The 26,515-nt window shown below is 33.7% G+C and overlaps 1 pseudogene; it reads right to left on the bottom strand.

The window, feature by feature from the left end:
• Nucleotides 1–16,205: 16,205 nt before the first annotated feature.
• Nucleotides 16,206–26,486, bottom strand: LOC108983335 (annotated as a pseudogene).
• Nucleotides 26,487–26,515: the final 29 nt, after the last annotated feature.

The raw sequence follows: 26,515 nt of genomic DNA, 5'->3' as shown, positions 1-26,515 counted from the left end.
ATATGGCAACATTTAATTATTTTGAATTAGAGCAACTCTACATATAATTATAAAGTACATAAATATCACATAATTATTTAAAAATAAATAAATTTATTATTAAAAATTTTTTTTTTTATGTAGGTCTCATATTTTATTTACTTTTTTAAAACGATTACGCGACGATTACACAATTCACGATTATAAATATATTTTCTCTTTGAATTATTCTATTATCAAGTCGGTATGTAAAGCACAACATCCACATCATTTAAATAATAAATTTTAATTGGTAAGATTTAAATTTTAAAGTTTTCTTCTAAATCAAATTATAAATAAAAATTTTCAATTTTTTTTCTTTCTATATTTCTGATTTCTATCGTAATTTTTCTATATATTAGCTTATTTATTTTTAAATAATATCATTAGCCACGAACTGCAGTACTAATATTGTCTCATTGTTTTTTCGATTTTGGATTTTGTGTTGTTTATTTCTAAAAATTCCTCCTGATTTTTATAATAGTGACATGTTTTTAAGTTAATTAATAATTTAATATGGCTATTAAATTAATGGTACCAGGCACAATTGCATTAGAACGCTTGGAATTCCATGAGCTAGAGGTCACGAATATAACTTGGGTACGTACTTGTAATGCAATTTAATTTTCTGCATATAATATGATCATTTGCATTATATTTAAATTGATGCAGAAAAGCTGGTGTGCTGTTCCTAGATTCATAGCCATTATAAAAAGGGTTAAAATATATAGATTTTTTTTATGTTTGTTGATGGGATATACTTTCACATCAATAATCGTGTTTAATGTGTGATAAACGAACTTGTAATTAGATTTTTTATTACCTATATTCTGGTTGAATTTTGCTTTCCTTTGACCTGGGTATGGTAAAATGCTCTGACTAGGTTTAGATGTTGAATTGAGTTAAATTCTCTATAAATAGTAATGAGTTGAGATGATAAAATGAGTTTTGTAAGACCCACAAGATGAATTTAAATGTATTTATGTAAAGTTGAAAAAAATTATGAGTGCTACATATAAAGAGATGTTGAGTTGAAAAATATTGTAAGTCTCACGTGTAAAAGGATTTTGAGTTGAAATCAATTTAGTGATTTGAGAGTTAAGTGTTTGAATATTAAAATATGACTAAATCTAAATCGAATTTAACTAAACTGAGTGCACTCAAAGAACCAAACGAGCAAGTAGAAGATCAACAATCAAGAAATAAATATTGTATACTCTATTTGTAGTCTTTGTTTTTTTATTATTTCTTGATTTAAAATTAATGTTTAGTAAATAAATAAAAATTAACACTTTTTAATAATTTAGGTTGCGTTTGAATGTTGAGCTAAGTTGAGTTTTTTATGAATAGTAGATAGTTTAAATGGTAAAATGAATTCTGTAGGATCTACCTAAGACAAGTTTAAATGTGTTTCGATGTTAATATGAGTTTAAATAAATTTATGAGAAGTTGAAAAGTGTAAAGAAATATTGAGTTGAAAAAGGTTGTAAGTCCTACGTGTAAATAAATTTTGAGTTGAGATAAATTTAATGATTTGAGAATTAGATGTTTAAATATTAAAAAAAAATCTAAATTTAAATCAAATTCAACTGACTTGAGTGTAATCAAGGAACTAATCGAGTTTTAATGTTAGATAAAAAGATGACAAATAACATATTGTATTAACAATGAATTAATCTACCCATAAACTATTATTTATTATCTTATATCTCACATAAAAAAAATATTAAATATAAAATATAAATAATAAATAATAAAATATAAAATATAGAAATAAATAGTGACACCATTATCAATATATCTATAGCATCGTGTATAGTCAAACCCTCCGTAAAGGACAAAGATTTAAATGTGAACAATTAATTACACGCTTTATTTACACGGTCCTTTGTTGCTTTTAGTAATTATTTTGATGGGCAGAATCTGCAACCACAGCTCACAAAGAGTACCGACTCTGCAGAGATGAAGGCAAAATCTCTTCTTAGAGGGCCACATGTCATGTCTGCTGACTGCCTAATGACATCATGCATATTTATAATTTTAAAATAAAAAAATTATTCATCATCTCTATATATTATATATTATATATTTTTTATTATCTTATTAAATATGTATTACATAAATAATAAGTAGAAGAATTCAATAAGTTTAAAAAAAAATAAAATCAAAAAAATTAAAAAATATATATATAATACATGGTGTGTAGAGATGATGAACATCAAAACTCTTTTAAGATATACAACTATCAGAATATGTAAATTTGCGTAAATGTTTTTGAAAAAGTGAATAAATATAAGATTGTATAAGAAAATTATTTTTTAATAATAAATCTCACTATCTTTTAAAATGAGTGACACCTTAAAACTGTATATAGCATTAATCTATTAGGTTAACTCCATTTGTTTCCCCCTCCTTTTAGCCCATTCAGGGTTTTAGCAAGATAAAGAATTATAACATTGTTTGGAAAACATTCCTAAAATGTTCATGGTAATCTACCATAAATTAGTCCATTTTTATTTTTATGAGAAATTCTTGGTATCAGCCAGTCCACCAACACACCCCACACCATACATGGCAGACAGGATCACTAAGTTAACCGGTCTTGCATCTCAAAGCCCCTCAGACCCCCTAGCAAAAAACTCAATACCAAAGGTGCGTGCGGAGATCTCCTTCATCTCCCCCCTCCCTTCATCTTCATTGGCTCATCCCGGAGTGGGATTGTTCAAACCTGGACACCAAGAACTCACTCTCGCCTAGGTAGACTGCGTGGTCGTGGAAGTTTAGGGCGTATCAAATGAGAGACTCATTAGTGAGACAGAAGGCTAAAAAGTTACAGTGGGGAGAGTAGAGGTTAAGATCGGTGGCTATGGAGGTGAGCTCGACAGAGCACATGTGGGGAGAGGAGGAGTTGGAGGCAGTGGCAGCGTAGTGGAGGAGGGCGTCAGAGATGGAGGGCGGTAGTGGAGAGGTAAATGATGCGGAGGTTAAGCTTACTGGTTTGGAGGAGGAATATTAGACGGACAAATATTCCAGCTCAGGTGAGGGGTGTAGGTTTATGAACAGTTGTTCATTTGTAGAATCATGGAATTTATATATGAATGTAGTTGCTTGCTATATGGATTTTCCTTCCAATCTGACCATGCAATAACATTGGAGTTATAACTTCTTATGATGAATGAGACCCCGTTTGGATTCAGTTGATTTTATCTCATTTAATTATTACAATTTTATCAAATTCTTACACAAAATATAATAAAAAATTTAATTTTTTCAAATTTAACAATAATAATAATATTAAAAAATAATATTCTAACAATAAAAAAAATCCTACGCATCGCTTTCTCACTTTTCTCTCTCTAAAATCAGACCGTCTCTCTCTAAAACCTCCCTCGTCCGAATCCAGCTGGAGGGAAGGGGAGTTTTGGCTTCATCTTCATCTTCCTCTTCCTCTTCTCCCTCTCATCGCCGGCCCTTCGTCTCTGACGGTTTTTTTTTTTTTGTCAGTATAAGGGAGGGTAGCTGGTTCGAGCTTCTTGGGTGACCATTGTCTGACAGGCGCACCACTGGGAGTAGCCTCACACGCTGATGTTGACGTCGACCCGATTGGATGCCATTCGGAGCGGCGCATTGCGCCGACGCGCAGTTTAAAGGAAACACGTGTAACACTCAACCATCGCGTTTCATCTTCCGTCGAAGCCGTGTGCGGTAGCTCAAGGTCCAGTGATTCCGACAATGTCTTGACCGACCAATCGACTCCTTCCTAGTGTGGCGCATGTCATGAACGTGCCACCACTGCCTACCCTCTTGTTTTTCAGATTCTGCTTTGTTGGTGTTGTTTGGTGGTTTTTATTTTCTGTATTTTCGACTTTATGTTGGTGTGTTTTTGTTGGTATTTGTTTGTTGGTTTTATTTGTAAGAAAAATAAAGTGAAATAGGCTATTGGACTTATGTTCATAGAGTGTTTGGTTCCTCCCTCCTCCAGTTAGAAGGATGGATGTAGTGTTTACTTCTTCTCATTTGGAGGATGGAGTTTGGATGCGGATTGATTCTACCTCTGTTTTATACAGAGATTGATATTCTCTCTTTTAAGAGTTTTTGAAGTTTAGACAATGCCGTCGCAAACATATTTGTATACGGGGAGCTTACAACAAGAATTTAATTTGGCTTGTAATTTTGAGTCACAGATATAACTTCCTTATAAAATGAAATGATGTTTATTTCTTATAAAAAAAAAAAAAAACTCATTATCCAAGCCTCACCATAATGTTCTTGTGATATAGGCCATTCTATTTTCAAGTCGACATGGACAATACAAATATTTTAATATAACAAAACTTGATTTACAAAAAAAAATTAAAATTAAATTATTTTATAAATCAAATCCTGATATATCAATAATACATAGAAGAAGCAAATTTATAAATAAAATCTTTCTACCTACCCAACATCCCTCAATAATATTGTAACATGAAAACAATGTCCCACAGCATTATTAGCTAGCCGGGGAAGGCATCAAACTAGGGAGAGACCTACTGCAAGCAATCTTCAATTATCAATCTTCAATTTCCTATCTTTACATTATTTTCGTGTTTCTCCTTCTCTACTGTCAATCAACCAACTTAGATAGATAGGGATAGGGACGCATGGCTTTCGGAGTAAATGAATTCAACTCCAACCTGACCAGACCTTGAACAACCTTGACTCCATTCATTGCCTAGCAAATTTGCCTCGTACAGATTTTCATTGCCTTCCCTTCCTTCCCTTCCCTTCCCTTCTTTTCTTGGGGCTAATTCTCTCCTTAAAATTAATTGTATAGTGTTTAAATATCAAGTTTTCAGTTGCCCAATGTTATAAGTTAACATTCGAATGTATATAGATTCATCTTATAATAGTACTATTAGTACTAGCTGTCTCATCGAATTTTCTACTGGGATTAGGGTTTAAGCGAGAGGAAGCGCATGTAACTTTCTATCGTCTAAACTCTTTTTATCAAGTTCTTGCAGATATGGTGCTATTTTATGATCACGTGTAGATAGGAGGGATATTTTTGTTATGATATCCCTCCATCGCACCGCCCCTTCCCGGAGCCCTCCGCCCAGTGCCAATTCGCTAAATGTTAGCAATGTTACGTACAGTTCTTATTTATAGATTATAATGCAAGTCTAGATAATTTTATCTTTAAAATTTTTTAAAATTATAAAAATATCTCTCTTAAAATGATTTTTTTTTTCATTTAATAAAGAGTATGTACATACAATCTCCAAGTGGAGACTGCAAATAAAATTTCTCTTATATTATCTACTTTGTGGTAAATTCTCATTAATATATTCTTCCGTTCTCTCATTTTGGCGCTAACATTTTCCAAACGCCTCTCTTCATTTCACACGAGCTTCACTGGATAATGTGAATGCAAGAGAGTGTGAAATTGAATTAAGGGGTTTCTGCTGGGTTTTTTTTTTTTTTTTTTGACCTACAGTAAATGAGTAATTTGAATGCAAGAAAAACCGGAATGGAAAATACAAACAATTACGGGACAAATGGTGTTTTGAGCCATGACTTTTATTTGATGTTTTAGCAGTCATTTATGTTTTCAATTTTTTGAAAAAGCAAACGAGGGAGAAAATGAAAAAAATGATTTTATAAACAAACTTGAATTGAAGTGAATAAAATTGTTGATGAAATATTTTGTTTTATAATAAAAGAACATAACTGTTGAAGAAATATATTCGTTGAAAGAATAGGACCATTGGAAAATAATAGGACTATTAGAAAAATAAAATTATTAGAAAATTACATCCATTGGAATATTATGAACGTTAGAAAATTAATGTGTGATTGTTTTAATAATGAATAAATATTCCAATTAATATTAGAATTAAAATAAATGAAAATTAAAAATAGATATTTAAATAGAATAGCGATAGATTTAGGATAATCTTGTGGAGTAAGATGATATGAGAATTTTGTAAATAGTAAAGAGATACTTTGTGAATAGTAGTGAGATAGTTTTATGGGATTTTGAAAAATAAGAGAGAGAAAATTGAATAAAAAATATTATACAGTTAAAATATTGTTAGAATATAATTTTTTAATATTATTTTTATTTAGAAATTTGAAAAAGTTGAATTATTATTTTTTATTTGAAAGTTTGAAAAAATTGTAATGATTTATTTGAAAAAATTGTAATGATTAATTTGAAAGTATTTGTATTTGAGTGATGTTTGGGAATGGAATATGATGAGATGAGAATTTAGAGAGTTTGTTATTTATTATTGTTAAAAAGTGATTAGCTAAATTAGAAAAAGTAAATTTTCTAATCAAATTTTGGCTAAAAATAATTAGGTCACTACTAATGCTCTAATAAGACATTTCACACTCAAATTAACCAAATGACACGCGATTAGAGCATTAGTATTAGATTAGTTAATTGCCATAAAAGGTCAAATTTTGGCTAATTAAGCCTTAAAAGCATTGAATTTAGTATCCAATAGCCATCTAAGCTTTTAGCTATAATAGCTCAACATATGCCATCCACCATTTAAGCTAATTTTCTCTCTTCCTAAACAGTCATGATATTTTTTTGTTTTCATTCCTTGCACAAAATTGATTAAGAAATCTACAAATCCTTTTATTTTTCTCCATCTCCTATCCAATCCAATCCAAATAAGGGTAAAATATGTGCTCAAACCTTATCGATTAGTTTGCTTTGAAAATATAAGTTAAAAATAATAAGTTAAAAATAATGAACGATATTATCGTTATGCTATTAATGATAAAACCATTAGAAAAATGTTCATTATATATTATGATAATTAAAATAAAATATATTTTATTTGATTAAAAAATATAACTAGTATATCTGTGAAATATGATGAAAAAAAATCTAGAAAACTAATAACAAATTTGAGAATAAATAATATTTTATTATTATATAGTTTAGATAGATAATGGAAAACACTACTCCTTTCAAGGATGTCCATCGACATTTTGTAGCGATATGTTTTTTTTACTCAATAGTTAAGAAAGTGTTTTTAATGAGTTTGTAATTTAAAAAAAAAAAGGTTTAAAGGGTTTAATAAAATGTTTGAAAAAAGAATTCACATTCGGTGAGTACTTTTGGTGGCTTCCCTTGGTGGGTGTAGTATCATCCATAGATAATTCCATGCGAGATTAGGCCTGGTTTGTTTTCACAAACCATTTTATCTCATCTAATTATTATAATTTTTTTAAAATTCTCAAATAAAATATAAAAAAAAAATTCATTTTTTTCAAATTCTAAAACAAAATAAAAAAATATTAAAAACTTATATTCTAATAATTTTTATTCAACATTTATCTCATTTGTGTAACCAAACGAGACAGTTTTGAGTAGAATCGGTAAAAGTTAAAAAGTGTGATATTAAGCCAAATTTACTTAATGAAATGATGATCCAATGCATCTAAAGACCTATATATTTGTGTATATATATATATATACTAGTGAGGAATTGCGTGCAAGGCACGTATGCCCCTTGCATATAACACTTGGTTAAAAAATAAAAATGTATTTGTTATTATATTTTGTTTAAAAATTTAAAAAAATTATATTGATTAGATGAAATGAGATCACTTATTATCCAAACAAGACCTAAGTTTCATCAATGATTGATTTCAAATAAGTTGATTTATCTTTAATCAAAATGGATAAAGTGGCTATCTGTCACTCCACAATGAACAATAAAATGAGAATTGAAATCTATACAAAGTTGAAACATGTCATAGATTTATACAAATTAAAATAAACCTAATAAAAATTAAGAGAAGTGACAGGTTCATCAAAGTTTGGTGGAAAAGCAAATTACTTACTTTGTAACTCTGCTTCTAAAATCTCATTTCACAGTTTGTTATTTATACGAAACACTAAATTCATATCATGGAAATAAGAAAAGTGTTTCTAAATTTATACAAAACACTAAACATAGTTTGTTACTTTCTAAGAAAACGCTTCGTGATATTCTAATTAATTAAAATCATACCATAAAAATAGTTGAATAAATATTTGATTATACTAAGATTAATAGATAGTAATATTATTTAAAGTTCATAACATATTCATTGATTTTCTATTTAAGGTATAACATAATAATTTGATAAAAAATTTGAAAAAAGAAACAATGGAATTAAACAGACTCCATAAAACTATAGGCTAATCATAAATTTAATACTTAGTACTATACTTTGAAATATATTTTAAATCACTTGTGTATTTTCTATACAAATTAGATCTACAGTTTAAATATTTATTCAATTAACAAAGCCCCAATAAACTATATCATATCGGTTTTATGAACATACATCCAGACTCAACCTAATTTAGAAACACAAGTCACATTTAAAATCTAAGCACAACCCATGTAAATGACCCAGGGTTAAAACATACGACCTGCCATGTACACCTAAGGGCACAAACATAATTACTCAAAATGATTCTTCAAGAGGCTTCTGCGAAATTCTAAGGGCCGTGGGTTGAAGGGTATTTTTGTAATAACAAAAAGCATGCATGAATCTTTTAGGAAATCTGAAAATCAAATAGGGAAATCCGAATCATATGGCACAAAAAATTAAAAGAACCTAAACACCTTCACTAGAGAAGGGAAAGTCGTGCGACAATGAGATTTAGGCTATGTTTGGGTACCAAACATTCCTCAACACTTTCCACGTATTTTCATACTTTTAAAAATACTTCACATGCCAAACAACTTAAAATACTCTCAATGGGACCCACAAACTCACTTCAATCTCTACTCATAACTATTCACAAACATTCTATAATACTTATCACTATTACATATAAATAAAAAATAAAATTACTATAATATTTATCACTATTAAATATAAATAAAATAAAATCACTATAATATATAAATAAAAAATATTTATCACTATTATATATAAATAAAAAATAAAATCGCTATAATATATAAATAAAAAATAAAATCACTATAATATATAAATAAAAAATAAAATCACTATAATATATAATAAATAAAAAATAAAATTACTATAATATTTATCACTATTAAATATAAATAAAAAATAAAATCATTATAATATATAAATAAAAAATAAAATCACTATAATATATAAATAAAAAATAAAATCATTATAATATTTATCTCTATTATATATAAGTAAAAAATAAAAACACTAAAATATATAAATAAAAATAAAATCACTATTATATATAAATAAAAAATAAAATACTATAATATTTATCACTATTATATATAAATTATCACTATTATATATAAATTAAAAATAAAATCACTATAATATATAAATAAAAAATAACATTACTATAATATTTATCACTATTATATATATATAAATAAAATCATTATAATATTTATCACTATTATATATAAATTAAAAATAAAATCATTATAATATTTATCATTATTATATATAAATTAAAAATAAAATCATTATAATATTTATCATTATTATATATAAAAATAAAATAAAATCACTACAATATTTATTAATATTAAAAAATCACTATAATAAAATCATTATAATATTTATTATTAAAAATCAAATCACTATAATATTTATGGGATCCACACATTTTTCAACTACCTACTCAAAAGTCAACAACTCAACATATTTCACACATCCAAACAACTCAAAATACTCTCAATGGGACCCACAAACTCACTCTAATCTCTACTCATAACTATTCACAAATATTCTCAACATTTTTCAACACCCAAACATACCCTTAAAACTCACAGGGAGAAAATGGAGGTGTGATGACAGATATGGGTGGCTGGTTGAGAATGGGCAGAGGACGGCAGATTCCTACTGGTTGAGTTGAGATCGATGGCAATAGCAATTTCTGGTAGAAAAAAGACCAATTATTTTTTCATCATTTGGTTGAGGAAACACAGTGAAGAAAAGAGAGGGATGAATCGGCGGGGTCTTACAAAGAAGAAATAGATGCCATGCGTGGTGGATCTGGTTGGCCGGAGTCAAAGTCAGCAAATTCTGAGTTGCCGAGTGGTGTTTTAACTTCTCCTTAGTGTCTTCGGTGCTTGATTTTGGTAAGGTGGATTAGTGGAAAGGGAGACTATGGTGGCTTTGTGGAGTGATTTCTGGATTTTTTTTTTTTGTTATGCCAGGCTCTGTTGGGTGGTTGGAAATTATGAGAATTTGCTGTCTTGGAGAACATGACACTTTTGATTGTTTGTGCCACATGGCCTACCATTGGTTTTCTATCTTGAAATTTGAATAATGAGATGCTCTCTTCTTCCTTCTTCGCCTAATTCTTCTTCTTTTTAATTTGGATCTTTTCATGGGCATTTCCATGACAAAGGAATATAGGAGAAATGACAAAATGAGTATGATTCCTTTCTAATTCTATTTATTTATGTGCAAATTTGAGTAGTATTTTTGTAATGTTGTGAGAAAAATTTGAATAGTATTTTTTGTAATGTTTTTTTGTACAAATCCGAGCCGGTATGATTTATTTACCGAATTTATAGAAACTTGAAGGCATTTTGTTAGGACTTGTGGAACGACTTAGTTTTTTTTTTAGATTTGAACATATTTTTTGAAGATTGTTTTGAGATTGGTTTAATTTAATGCATGTGTATGATTTGAGATATACCCTTTATACATCTCCAATCCTCTAAACATAATTGTTTTTTACTTTACATCTGAACGGGAAGGAAAAATAGTCGAGAAACCAATATTAATGAAATTGAGGGACAAAAACGTAAAATCACAAATAAAGAACCGACCAACAAAAAAGGTAAGCAAACAAAAATGAGGGAAAAAACCATAAAGGCACTAACAGAATATAAAAAATGCAGGGATAAAACGGAAAAGAGAAATGCTAGTATGCCGTCTAGTTTGCTCTCTCACTTTGACCGCTCCTATATTTTATTTTATTTTATTTAATGATTAAGAAAATAATTTTTAATATATTTATATATATTTTTAAAATATTAAAAAATATTAAAAAAATATAAAAAGAAAAAAAAATAAATTTGTGTCAGCGGCACGAGCTATTATTGTTGGAATAATGATAGGGTTACTACCCTACTACTACCCATTTACTACTCTTTTTATATTTGATTTTTTTTTAATTTTTTAATTTTACTTAATGATTAAGGAAGTGTATATTAGTAAATATATATATTTTTTTAATTTTTTCTTAATGATTAAGGATGTTAAAAAAATACTTAAAAGAAAATGATAAAAAAATAAAAAAACTTAAAATACCTTTTGGTAGTAGATGGATAGTAATAGGGTAGTAAGCCTATCACTACCCTTGTTGTTGGATGGCAACATATTACTACTTGGAAAAAAAAGAAAAAAAGAAAAAAGTACAGTTGCTTGTTGCTTTGCCCATTCTCTATATTAACAGTAGAAATACTAGCTAGGGTGGTAGAGGAACGGCCACCAACCTGCTGCATTAATAATGACCACCGAGTCGCCAACCCCAACCGCGTTTACATTTAACGCACGCCCTCTGCTCTGCGATCTCTTTCCTAACGCTATATTTCCTGTGTTTTATCTTTTATCTGCACACGCCACCACCAACCTCACTCAAAAAGACACCCTTTCCATGCACGTGTTCAACGAATTCACATACTGCATCACAATATATTCACGAATTATGTTAATTACGAGATAAGTCATGACTCATGTTATAATTAAACATATATTTTATAAAAATAAATTTATAAATTAATATAATTTTATGAGATACGTTATATCTATTTTATAATAAAAATAATTTTATAATTTAACATACTATATCAAATAATATCAATTTATGAATTTATTTTTATAAAATTTCTTTATATTCAAAACAGTTCAATAATAATAATAATAATCAAAATAATAGTACGAGATGTACATGAATTTTATATCTATCACTCCAAATTATAAAGAAATGATAAAATTATAAAAAATCATCATCCATGAATCTCTCTCTCACACCAAGATCTAAGTTTTATCTGTAGAATAGGTGGGTAAGTTGAAGTTGTGATGAGTTTTAGTAGAGAAAAAAGATAAGCAATACTATTATGTGTGTGGTAGCTCCACTGTCTAAGGTCACGTTTGTTTTTACAATTCTTTTTAATTTATTTTATCTCATTTTATCTAATTATTATAATTATTTTTAATTTTTTATATAAAATAAAATAAATAATTTATTTTTTTAAAATTTTAAAATAAAAATAATATTAACAAAATATATTCTAATAATATTTTATTTAATTTTTAATTTTAATAACATCTTATTTTATCTAATTTATAAAAATAAATAAGGCGTAAATCTAAATCTCTTTTTATTATAATTTATTGTTGGATATAAAGTGAAAACATAGACTATATAGTATGGATGAGGCTACAAACCCCGGGGGCTGGGAGGTGGTGGTCACACCCATTGGCCATTGCGTCATCCTTAACCAAACGACCGCCCTACTGCATCTGGCAGAAGTTATCACTCTTGACTTTCCATTATCAAAGCCTCCATCTCCCATCTCCAATCTCCCATCTCCCATTCACTTTCTTCAATGAATTCGACTGCATTGGTCAGTAGCACTGTTCATCCAGGTCGGATTTTTTCTCGACCCGGTCCGAAACCCAAGAAACCGGATTCCGGTTTAGAATTTCGGCCTGGATCATAACGGATCCGAAACCCGGATTATAAAACCCGGACCAACATGGTCCGGGTATCGGGTTTAAACCCGGTACCCGGGTCCTTTAAAAAAAAACCAAATAAAACCCCCCCCCTCGCGGGCTCACACTCACTTCGACTCGGTCTCACCTCTCTCTCTCTCTCTCTCTCTCTCGTCTCTTGCTCTCTCTCGTTTCGCTGCCGAGCAGAAACCCTAGTCTCTTGCCGCTGCCATCGCGACGCCGTTGCCGCATCTCTGTCGCCGTCGACCTTAGATCGTTATTCCGGTAAACCCCCCGACTCATATATATATATATATATATATATATATATATCTCTCTCTCTCTCTCTCTTGTCTCTCGCTCTCTCTCTCGTTGCGCTGCCGCAGAAGTAGAAACCCTAGATCCCTAGCCGCCGCCATCGTAACCCCGTCGGGCGCATCTCCTTCGCCGTCGCTGCATCTATTTGCCGTTGAGATGGGTCGTGCAGTGGTGGATGGATGCTTTGATTTGCTGGTGACCGTGTATTTTTGGAATGTTTGAAAACTTGTTTTTTGTTTTAATCTGTATTGGGTATCGACTTTCTGTATTTTATCTGTTTGGTTGTTGAGAAACTTGAAGGAAAAAAGCCCAAATTTATTTCCTTCGTCATTTTCACTCTCTGTTTGTATAAATAATGTACTCATCCATGCTTGTTTCAGTCCAAGAAAATTTCCATAAACACCACAGTTGAGTCCAGTGTATCTGGAAATTTTTTTTTTTTGAAAGTGTATCTGGAATTTGAAGTCGATGAAAGGCTTCTTTCATCTTTGTCTAAAATCCGGATACGATCCGGAACCCGGATTTCCTGGTTTTAAAAACCCGGATTCACTCGGGTTTCGGCCCGGATCTGACTCGGATCAATCCGGTCTGGGTTTCGGTCCGGATTTGAGATCCGGGTTCCGGTCCGGGTATACCCGGGTTCCCGGGTTGGAACCCGGATGAACACGCCTATTGGTCAGGGCCCTTTGTTACTCTTTTTTCTTTCTTTTGTAAAGGTAAATTTACAGTAAATATAAGAGCAAAGGATGAACACAATAATCCTATTAAATACTTTAATATTATATACAAATAAACTTATAAAATGATATTATTTAATATGATATATTAAATTATAAAATTATTTTTATCACATAATAGAATTGACGAATAATATAAAATTATGTCAATTTATAAATTTATTTTTATATAATATTTTTATATCTGTAACGAGAATTGAAGTCAATCTAGGTTCAGTTTGGATATTGAGATTAGATGAGAAGATTGTAGATGAAAATTAAAAATTAAATAAAATATTATTTTTTAATATTATTATTATTTTAAAATTTAAAAAATTAAATTATTTATTATATTTTGTAATTATGAGTATCAGGGCCTTAGTGGAGTAATTTTCTTTGGCCAAGTTAAATTAGGTATCATGATAAGGCTTTTATCGATTTAAATGATTTCGTTTGAATTCAAAACTGATCTCAACTCATCATTACATATTTTTCAAATTTTCACACAAAATATAATAAACAATTCAACTTTTTCAAATTTCAAAATAATTTTTATAAATTTTTACATAAAATATAATAAACAATTTGATTTTTATTATACTATTCACAAATCATCTCAACTCATCCAAACCACTTTTTAGAATGCAACTCAATATTTTTCGGTATTTTTCTCGTGATTGGCCAATGAAAATTTATAATTATAGACAAAATAGTAAAATTGCGTTTGGATGTTGAATTGAATTGAGATGATAAAATATTGTTAGAATATTATTATTATTTTAGAATTTAAAAAAATTGAATTATTTATTATATTTTATATTTTATGTTAAAATTTAAAAAAATTATAAGAATTTATAAACTAAATGAAGGCTAAGAGAATAGAACGATCTAGAAAAGAAAAACGTGCCTTTAAAAGACTCAAATAATAATATGATTGCACGGCTGTATCGATGCGAGGGCCCTAGCTTGAAGGATGGCTGCGTGCCCGTGACAAGTCTGCTTTGGTCCTGACTCAGCTCGACAACATTTTTCACACAGACCCAAGATTCGGCTTTTGGGAAACATGTCCCCTATTCACTTTTTATTTGATCATATACTTTGTGGAGTGCTGTGCATGGATCGACCTCGTTGCAAAAAAGACCTCGTGACATTTTCTTCTTGTCCAAAGTAAAAAGTACCTGAAACTATATATTCAACTGAATTCTAGTAGAATACTTCCTCGAGGGAAACTTCTGAGATTTATCTATCCTTCACTTATAGAAACAAACACTTTAAACAAATAATGCTTCTTTTTTACTTTCTAGCTGGCAAGAAAAAAAATTCCTTTTTCTCAACAGAAATAACCAACACATATGCTTGATACCAGTAAAGTTGGACGGCATACATGAGAGTCTGAGACATAGCATCCACTATTTTCTTGTTTACGAGAAAGACATGATTCCGTTTAGCTCCCTCTTTCAAAAAACATTAATGCTTTATGGATAACATAAAGTTGGTCAACACTAGCACAAGATAATGTAAGCACATAGAAGGCAATCCTACCAAGGAGAGTAATGCAGAATCATTAAATCATTGACGATAAATAACTACATGAAATTACAATGAATGGGGGGACAACTAACTGGACATGTAATTTCCCAGCAGCATGTATATTCTCAAATCTGCATGCCTTCCCATCCTTGAACTTCCCTCCATTAACTCATACTTTATCCTAATATGATCTTATCAGATAAGGGAACAAGAAAGAAAACTGCATTCATTTGATGCATTGAGATGACACCTTGGTTTTGAGTAAGCATAAGTGAAAAAACAGTGGTTCTACCCAACACAATACCTAGGGAGGGTGAATAGGTGTAGTTCAAATTTTTTTTTTTTTCTGGTCAAATAAAAATATTGACAACCATACAATTAATCAAATATAAACATCACACAAATAATCAAAGCAGAGATTTGTTCACGAAGTGGAAACTCATTTGAAGAACTTCTTCAAAATACAAAACCACTCCGGGTGTAGGCCACAAATCCACTATAGAAATATGAGTTCATTACAACCAATTTAGAAACACTCACAAAATCTTTGTAGTAGTTAAAACTTGGCTTGCAACTTCACAAGTGACCCACTCAATCTCTACACGCATGTAGTGCCGGAACTCCGACTCTTCTATAGCATCCCATGAGAACCTCTTGATCTCTATAGCAACAGTAGCTCCGGAAACCTTCCGGCCAATGAACACATCGTTCTTGAGTGTGATTTGGTGGAGGTATATTTTCCAAGAGATTCAATTTTGAATGTGGGAAAAGTTTCTCTCAAATGCTCTTGGAAATGGGCTGTGTTTTTGCTCACCAAGGGAAGAACAAAAAGTTCCCTTTTATACTTACCAAAAAAGAGGCGCTCAAACCTAAGGAAGGAAAAATTAGGTTTCCAGAACATTGTCTCAAGCGAACTCTCTGACTTGAATTTCGCTCGAGCCGAGTCAAGCGAACTCTCTGACTTGAATATAGCTCGAGCGAACTCTTTGACTTGAAGTTCGCTCGAGCGGAGTCTTTGTTTGTGTTCTGCTCAAGCTGTGTTAACCGCCTTTTCAACACAATTTTAAAAAGGTTTTCACAAGAATATGCTAACAAACTTATTTTTACATTAACAATCTACCTCTTTGGCATTTCTGTGACAAAGCTTCTAACCTATACATTTGGACCTAATCCTAACACACCCCATACAAGATTCCCAAATATATAGGTATAATCATGAACAATGAGATATTTCTGCACACTTGAAAAACATATAAGCATACCAAAATAAAAGTGCAAGAAATATTCACACATGTGTAATCAATAACTGTTATCAAATTTAAAAGCAATAATTTAGGTATACACATGACAGACACAATTTTCATAAAAAATTATTCATTAAGAAACTATGACATTGAGTTTCAATGAAGAACACAAAACAATAATAGTTCAAAAATTGTGTTTCACAAAGCAAATTTTCTTTCACTGATGCTCCCCTTAAAGCATATTATCACTCCCCCTACATATATGCACCCCTACATAACACTCCCTTTTTGTCACTAAATGCAAGGGGTTCAATCACCACCATCTGACTGGCTGCTATCATCCTCATTAAGGAGGAGCTCCTCAATGTCGTTGAAGCGTTGTGTGACATTCTGTTGGAAGCCATCAAGGCGGACCAAATAGTCCAAGATCATCTGTAGACTGAGCTTGGTCGATGGGGTCGTGCCTAGAGATGCCGAGGTGGATGGTGTGGAGCTCAAAGGCTGAGAGCTCGACGACTGAGATGCTGGTGCCTGTGTCGAAAGATGCTGAATGTCTAAAGATTGAGGGGTAAGGTGAGCACGACTGAGCTGAATGGTCTTACGACCAATGAGAGCTTTCAGTGAAATCTTTGGCTCATGAGGAAGAAAGGAGACAAAGTGAGCTAAGGCAATCCGGGTGATGAGACAATGAAATGGTAGTCCAGTTCGGGTTGGAATGTCTCAAGTATGACCCGGTAAAGATGACTTCCCAAATCAATGGAAACATCATTGATTAGGACATAAAGAAGAAGTGCCCGATCATACTATGATGTGTTGTCGGGTAGAGATTAGTCAGGACGATCCGACTAAGAAGAAAGTGGTTAGGTGGAAACTTAACCATATGCAAGGGTATTCTACTATTCTAGGTACTTGACCTCCCAGTCAAGCATTCAGCGATGACTGGCATGCGAGGAGGAGTGGTCAGATACAAATAGATCGGGTCGAGTACCTGAGAGGCGTTTAACAAGTCAGCCAACATATCAGGGGTTACCCGAAAATGGATGGTCCAAATACTCACCTTAAAGGAGCCTTCGTCAGAAATGACATGGATATTGGAGTAAAACTCCCTGACCAACTCCAAAGAAGGAGTGTGAAGACCCGTGGTTAAGGAAACCCACTGACGAGTCTAAAAAATGCGGGGCACAATTGTCTCATTGAGTTCGTGTAAGGAGACCTCATGCTCAGCAATAGGGTTTCGGGTACTGAAATTCTAATCATAAAGATCCCGAGTCTTCGTATTGTGGAAGTTTTCTTGGGTTGGGGTAGAGGGATCCTGGGGTGGGGTGGAAGTATCCTTACAAGGACGCACACGACGATACATGGTTTTAGGCTGTAGACAAAACAATGACCATTAGACAAGGCTAAAAGAATGTCTCGTCGTGTGCATCCTCGTAAGAATACTCCCACCCCAAGATCCCCCTGGCCCAAGCACACTTTCACAATACGAGGGCTCGAGATCTTTATGATCAGAATTTCAGTACCTGAAACCTTATTGTTGAGCGTGAGATCTTCTTACACAAGCTCAATGAGAAAATTGTGCCCCGCATTTTTTAGACTCGCCAGTGGGTTTCCTTAACCACTGGTCTTCCCACTCATTTGGAGTTGGTCAGGGAGTTTTATTCCAATATTCATGTCATTTCTGACGATGGCTTATTTGAGATGAGTCTCCGAACCATCCATTTTCGGGTGACCCCTGATATGTTGGCTGACTTGTTAAATGCCCCTCGGGTACCCAACCCGATCTATCCGTATCTGTCCACTCCTCCTCGCATGCCAGTCATTTGCTGAATGCTTGACTGGGAGGCCAAGTACCTGGAATGGTAGGATACCCTTGCATACGGTTAAGTTTCCACCTAACCACATTCTTCTTAGTCGGATCGTTCTGACTAATCTCTACCCGACAACAGATCATAGTGATCTCGGGTATGATCGGGCACTTCTTCTTTATGCCCTGGTCAATGTTGTCTCCATTGATTTAGGGAATCATCTTTACCGGGTCATACTTGAGACATTCCGGTCAAACAAAGTTAGAACTAGACTATTATCTCCTTGTCTCATCACCCGGATTGCCTTGGCTCACTCTGTCTCCTTTCTTCCTCATGAGCTCAGGATTTCACTCAAAACTCCCATTGGTCGTAAGACCATTCAGCTTAGTCGTGCTCACCTTACCCCTCAACCTTTAGACATTGAGCATCCTCCGGCACAAGCACCATCATCTTAGTCGTCGAGCTCTCGGCCTTAAAGCTCCGTGCCATCCACCTCGGCATCTCCAGGCGCGACCCCATCGACCAAGCCCAGTCTACAAATGGTCTTGGACTATTTGGTCTGCCTTGATGCTCGTCTTGATGGCTTCCAACAGACTGTCACACAATGCTTCAACAACATTGAGGAGTTCCTTCGTAATGAGGATGATAGCAGCCAATCAGATGGTGGTGATTGAGCCCCTTGCATTTAGTGACAAAAAGGGAGAGTGTTATGTAAGGGAGATATGTTAGGGGGAGCACATATGTAGGGATAGTGATGATATGCTTTAAGAGGAGCACTAGTGAAAGAAAATTTATTTTGTGAAACACAATTTTTAATCTACTATTGTATTGCATCCTTCATTGAAACTCAATGTCATATTTTCTTAATGAAAATTTTTTTATGAAAATTGTCTGTCATGTGTATACCTGAATTATTGCTTTTAACTTGGATAACAGTTATTGATTACACATGTGTGAATGTTTCTTACACTTTTATTTTAGTATGCTTACCCGTTTGTCAAGTGTGCATAAATATCTCCTTGTTCATGATTGTACCTATATATTTGAGAATCTTGCATGAAATGTATCAGGATTAGGTCCAAATGTATAGGTTAGAGGTTTTGTCACAAAAATGTCAAAGAGAGAGATTGTTAATGTAAAAATAAGTTTGTTGGCATATTTTTGTGAAAACTTTTGTAAAATTGTATTGTAACAAGTGTTGAAGTGTGTAAAGTGAAAAAGGAGGTCAACACGGCTTGAGTAAAACATAAATAGGGGTTTGCTCGACCAACATCAAGTCAGAGACTTTGCTAGAGCTACATTTAAGTCAGAGACTTCGCTCGACATAGTTTGACACTTCTCTTGAGCTACATTCAAGTCAGAGAGTTCGTTTATCTCGGCTCGACACTTCGCTCGAGCGAAATTTAAGTTAGAGAGTTCGCTTGACTACGCTCGAGCCAATATTCTGGAAACCTAATTTTTCCTTAAGTTTGAGCGCTTCTTTTTTGGTAAGTATAAAAGGAAACTTTTTGTTCTTCCCTTAGTGTGCAAAATCGGAGCAAAAACACAGCCCCTTTCCAAAAACATTTGAGAGAAACTTTTCCCACATTCAAAGTTGAATCTCTTGGAAAATATACTTCCACCAAATTGCACTCAAGATAAAAACACCGTTGAGTCAATTGGAGTGGATGCGTTCTCTCAATCTCTGTGTTTTTGCTCCGATTTTGCACACCAAGGGAAGAACAAAAAGTTCTCTTTTATACTTACCAAAAAAGAGGCACTCAAAACTAAGGAAAAATTAAGTTTCCAAAATATTGGCTCGAGAGAACTGTCGAGCACAGTCGAGCAAACTTTTTGACTGGAATTTCACTCGAGCAAAGTGTCGAACCAAGTCAGAGAGAACCATGTCGAGCGAACTCTCTGACTTGGTTCGCTCGAGTGAAGTGTCGAACCATGTTGAGCGAAGTCTCTAACTTGAATGTAGCTCAAGCGAATTGTCGAGCTATGTTGAGCAAAGTCTCTAATTTGATGTCGCTCGAGCGATGGGTTGAACCATGTTGAGTGAACCTCTGTTTGTGTTCTGCTCAAGCCGTGTTGACCCCCTTTTCACTTTACACACTTCAACACTTGTTACAACACAATTTTATAATAGTTTTCACAAGAATATGCCAAAAATCTTATTCTTACATTAACAATAAGAAAGCGAGGATAAAGAATATCTACATTATAATGAATGTACCGGCTGGTGTCAATTGGATGCTGAAGATAGCGTCCAAATGTTTTTGGTTGCAACAAGTATTCTCTCTCCCATGTGATTCAGGTTCTTTCTCATGAATGGTAGCTGTCCATCTCACGGCACGAGCTAGGCGACCTACTTTATCAATAACTTCAGGGGAATCACTAACCACAATTGTTCCCTCTGGACATAAAATTTGATCCATCTCTACCATCAAATCCCCAAGGTTACACCTGAAATGAGGTCTCCAATCAATGAGCATAGTCACTTAGCATCAGTAACAGCTGAAGCAATCTATCGAATACTGTGGCCAAGTTGAGGTTACTTCAAATGATAGTTGTTGGTAGGAGCCTTTTATAATTTATTTACTTGAGCAAACTTCTTTTGTAGTGAATGCCTTTGTAACATATAAATTGTGCTTTTGATTATCCACTATCCAGAAAAACTCCTTCACATTACCCATACAATAAAAATCTCCAAGGGGCCAGGGAAATCAAGAGACAGCTAAGAACTATAAATGGGGGATGAAGTTTCAAAGGAGAAATACGTGTTCTTGCCCGAACCCGAATCTTTTATAAGCAACTCAATGCCGGTTACATGAATAAGATCATAGGTCCTAGGATATGTTGAGAAAGGCTCACACCTGCTCAAACATTGTAACCAGCCACATTATATTCTATTTTACTTTGATAGGTAAAATAAAAACTACATCATATTCTATAGACAAGGTAAAGGGAATCCCAGCCGTTTAATGTGTACTTGCTCAAACATTGACAACAAAATGCTCGACTTTTTATTGATGCACACTACTAAAAAAATGCTCGACTGTTTAGTATCTATTTAATGACAGTTACTGCACAAGTAATATGAATGATTCATGTAATGGATCAACCTGTCTGAGATAGTCCTATAGGAATCTCTATTAAAGAGACGAGCCAGACATACTAAAAAATCTCACCAGTCATTGTAGACCCCAATAAGGCCTCTGTCATAAAGTACCGCCAAAGTAGGTGGTTTGTGAGCAGGAACCACATTCATTAGCCACATATGGTAAGACTTTAGGGCTGCTGCAAAGCCTCCAAAAAATGCATTCATGTCCATGATGTTGCGTATAGCTGAAGTTCCAAGCTTTAGGTTTAATGAGTTTTCATAGTAAGCAACTCTTCTAGCCCACCGCCGAGTGTCAACCTCAAACACATCCATGCCGTTTTTCACAAGGATTGCTCATGAAGGAATTTTTGTTAGCCTTTCTGGCCACTTTGCAATTGTCCCAACGGCAAGTTCTCCTTTTACAGAAGAGGTCCTACTTACACATTTTCTCAATTTGAAGTACCTGCAGAAAAATTGAGCTTACTTTTTCAGAACTACATTAAATACTTTCCATACAGGTCCTGGCATGATCACAGCAGGTGTATGGCATGGCAGTACACCTTTGACTTCCTCCCTTCTCCCATATAAAAAAAAGGCCCAGAAACAGGGAAATCATTCCAAAGGATAATTACCATGCATAACTTGGGTCATCTGCTCCATCACACAATTCGAGGCCAAATTCATTTTGGTTGGGGAGACATGAATCACCCACTGGCTTTTTCCAGATAACAGTGTTTCCATCCACAACAATGAGCTCATAGCACAATGCTCTAGCCACACCCTGCAGATCTGCCCATTCCTTGTCTTGATTAGGCCATTGTACAGGGGGGCCAGAGATAATCCGATATCCTCCTGGTCGAAGCAGCCTATCCACTTCGATGAAATATGCTGCGTCTGCAAAGCCAGATTTCGATATGATAAAAACAAGTAGCAGGAGGTAGCACTGGTGTAATATAGGAAAGGCCACGTTTGACAAAGAACTCACTATAAGCAGTAAAGGGGATTAAACATCGAGAACAATGAACCAAGTCAAATGAGAATGCAGGAAATGGGAGTCTGCGAGTTCCAAGCATGGCAACAAAAGCTGGGAATCCCTCTCTCCAGTGCAAATTGTATTTGGGATTTATGTGAATCTCTCGGTGCAAACGACATAGTTAAAATGTCTTCAGCTAGCAGATATCCCCCAAAACTGGCCACCTGCAAGAGGATTATATCTCGCGACATCAAGAAGAATAAATTCTAGTAAGGTCTTAGAGAAGTACAGTGATACAGCTCCTACCCCACAGCCCATATCGAGAGCGGTTCATAGAATGCCACCACTTATAGGGACGTACTGTCCAAGCTTTTCAATATGCTGTACTGCACCATCTGGGAACATCTTCCCTCTTCATCCATCCCTGATGACCTTTCCTATCCGCAATTTTGTTGTGAGGCATGTTGCTGTGCCATATCTGCACATTAATATTACACTTGATAATTATAAGAGTTCTGCTACTTTCAAGCCAGTGTGGAAACACATTACTTGCTGTGGAACTCATTATAGTTATAACAAAGACAATACGCTAATGCTTTTTTATGTTAGATGATGTGGCAAGTTTCCACGAGTGATATGTTTGGTGTGTCAAGAGCTAGCAAATAGATTTTTTCTTAGAATAGGGTAGATAACTAATCCATTTCTGATAAATCATGGCATCGTATATCAGTTTCTCTGCATCTGAAACATGGAACAGATTCTAATATTGGTTTGTAGAAGACTACACCATGCAAATCCTTTCATGTGTGTTGGATTTTAAAGAGAGAAAAAAAACACAAGTTTACTTCACATTAAAGGCTGATTACTTTGTGACTTGCGAGCAATCTTTGTCTGGGTACTTTTTCCTTCACTGGCTTCTAATTTCGCAGCTCATTAACAAGCTAGCTTTACGGTCATGGTCAATCATACCCGCTAAAATTTACACATCCAAAATTGGAGCATTATCGGCTAAGGTTCCATTCATTTTCAGAAATAATAATAAGCTAAGCAACGTATAATTTTACAACCAAAGGCTTTTTCCTTTCTCTTCTATTTCAACTTTCTCAACAACCATATAGTGTGAATTAAGCGATTACCTTGTGCAAGCTCTCGGGCCATTGCACCGGAATCTTGTACCCATCGGGTGGTGGAATCAAACAAAGCGGCGTCTCGTCGGGCAGCGGGCAATGCCGCTCCCTGGAGAAATTCATTTCCCGGTTCAACTGGCTATTTCGCCGGGGATCCTTGCAGGGCATGTGGTCCGCGGACTCAGCCGAGCAGGCCTCAATGGTGGCAGACTGTGCCCCGAGCTCCAACACCGCCAGGAGGCGATGACGCTGACGTGGATCGGCGGTGGAGACGAGGAGGAAGAAGAGTAAGACAAAGCCGAAGAAGGCCGCGGAAACAAGGTCCAAGAGCCGCCATTGCCATGGGAATCGCCTCAACGTGGGAAAATTCAGGTGAGCTGTATCTTTTCTTGAATCGGATGAGGGCATATCTGGGTTCTCAATTATTTGCTAATTTTGGGTGTATTTATGGTTCAACAGAGGATCACGCAGAGAGAAACTCCAAGTATTTCTTTTTTGAATATAAAAAGATGGAGCAGAGGAGAACAGAGAACGGCCGGACTGCAGAATCTCTGTCGTGTGGAAAGTTTTTTTTGGATTTAAAAAAAAAAATACAGAAAGAGAGAGAGGGGACTGACTGTTATTCGTAGACAATGCAAATAAATTGGTTGCGTAATGAATGAAGTAATTTGAACAAGGGTATTCATTTCGATTAACATGTTTGCTCGTTTGAAATTGGTTCGAACAAGAATACCTTGAATAAAACTTGATTATCCTTGTTCGAAACTCGGTTCGTTAACTATTAATGTTTTCACAAACTTCACTAAGAAACTTGCATCCTGAAACTGCTGTCCAAGGGATGAATAGTGCATTAGGTAGTTCACCATGTGGTGGTGCACCTGCTGTGATCAGAACAGAAAAAACAAAGAGCAATGGTGGGTGCATGACACAGCAGCTGTTTGATAAAGTTAGCTAGGAATGCAGTGGACAAAAGTATTCATTTATGTACAGTAAATATAACTGGTCTCCTTTGATTCTTTTCTATTTTTGGCATTTGTGCTCATAAAGTTCCATATAAGAAACTTTTTATTCTACTAATAAGTAATGAGAAAAGTGTTTCTTCTCTTCACCATTGTTGTCTTGTCTGAGTATTCCTCTCAACTCATTAATCTTTTTTTTTTTTATCCCTTCAACATATTTATCAAGCCCTTTTCATTTCTTTAACATATATCTGTCTCTTCAATTAAAGTATCTCCTAAGTACAGAAGATATGTAATTATTTCTAAGAAGAGTACCAATGTCGATTTCATAAGGAATAAAGCTTTTCAAAGAATTGAACGTGGTGTTTTAAAATGAAGATGCTTATTTATTCAAACTTAAGAGAAAATGGTGAAGAAAAAAAACAGATGGAGACAAGCCTTTAGACTATTGAGTTTGACCTGGTATGCATTGAGAGCATTCTTATTGGATTAGCTAAAAGTTAAATCCAATGAGAATTTAACTATTAAGTCATAAAATAGCTCACATTGAAATAGTTATATTCCAAAATTATTTCTAAATTTAAAAGGAACTATTCGTTCATCAAATCTATTTTATATTTTTTTTTCTCTCCCTTTAATATCAATTATTTCTCTCTCCATTTTAAATGACAATTGAAAAAATATAATTAGAATACAATTACTAATTAATATATAATATTATGAATAGTAAAATATGATAAAATAAAATAAATTCATAATTAAAAAAATTAAATTTTTTTTAAAATTATTAATTACTCATTACTATATAATAAATAAATAGATAATCCAATATGAAGATTTGATGTGAATAGTTAAAGTTAAATTCATCTTATATTATTTTATTGTCATATAATAAAAAAATAGCTATTTCAATATAGAAATTTATGTGAATGTAATAGTTAAATGTTAAATTTATCTTATATTTATAAAAAATATATTTTAACTTTAATTAATCCAATAAGAGTGATCTGAGATGAAATGATGTGATTTCATCTTCCCTAACTTTGGGCCAGCATTCTTACCAGCATTGTTAGGTTCGGAGACATGGTTGGTGGTAGGTAAGGAGTTATTTTCATGAGAAGCAACAACATTTTCATTAGGGTTCTTAGGAACCCATTTTTCTCGGCAACAACAACAGCCTGTTTGGTGCCACCTAAATTAGATTTAGGGTTCTGCCTGACATCTTTCTACAATCAAACAGAACACGCCCTTGAGTTTTCAATGACTACAATAGCTAGGATACCTTTCATACTCGATTTTTCGCTAAAATCCGTCATTCCCAACACCTATCCATGTGGCATCTTCCTTAGAAACAGAGAGGTCCATTTCAATATAGACCTGGGCAACTGAGGGACGTGTGTGAATGAGTGGGGAGATCTACAGCTAAAAACTTATCAAGAGGATTAACAATGGCTTTCAGGTAAGATTTCATGTAGAAACTCAAAAGGAAGTAAACGTAATCTTACTCGTACATGAGCAATAGGTGATTCTTCCATGGGGCTGATATCCCTTGATCATTTAAATAATATGAACATGGCCCTTCCATTGAGTGCGTATCTCTTGTTCAGGCCTTTGCTAGATCATTTTCAGATTGGAGCTTTATCAATATGTGCCGAGAATCAATCAAGCCAACAATAGGAGGATGCGAGAGGCTCCATTTGCTCATGCTATGATTGCAGATTGAACTCATTTGGGGCCTCCTCCCTTTGGGAAATTTTGCAACCAACGCATATTGTAAAGGAGCCCCAGATAGTTGGACATCTAGAGGCATGAAAAAATCGCCGACTTGCCATGTTTGATTTGGGTTTGTTTCATAGGCAGGTTGATATATGGTATGAGATTGGGATTGAGGAAAGCTCTACCCTGTCCGAATTTCCCACAATGGTAGCGTAAATTTCAGAGAGTTGCAGTTGTTTCCTTGAGTTTTTTAGGCTTAGCCAAATTAGGGTTAGAGGAAGTAGAGCTTTCCATTAGCAAAAAGAAGCAAGCGAAATAATAGTAGAGAACAAATAAGAGATCAGAAGATTTG

Source organism: Juglans regia, chromosome 12 (assembly GCF_001411555.2).
Source record: "Juglans regia cultivar Chandler chromosome 12, Walnut 2.0, whole genome shotgun sequence".
NCBI classification, from domain to species: domain Eukaryota; kingdom Viridiplantae; phylum Streptophyta; class Magnoliopsida; order Fagales; family Juglandaceae; genus Juglans; species Juglans regia.
The sequence above is the reverse complement of the archived record's forward strand: the minus strand, read 5'-3'. Positions and strand labels throughout refer to the sequence as shown.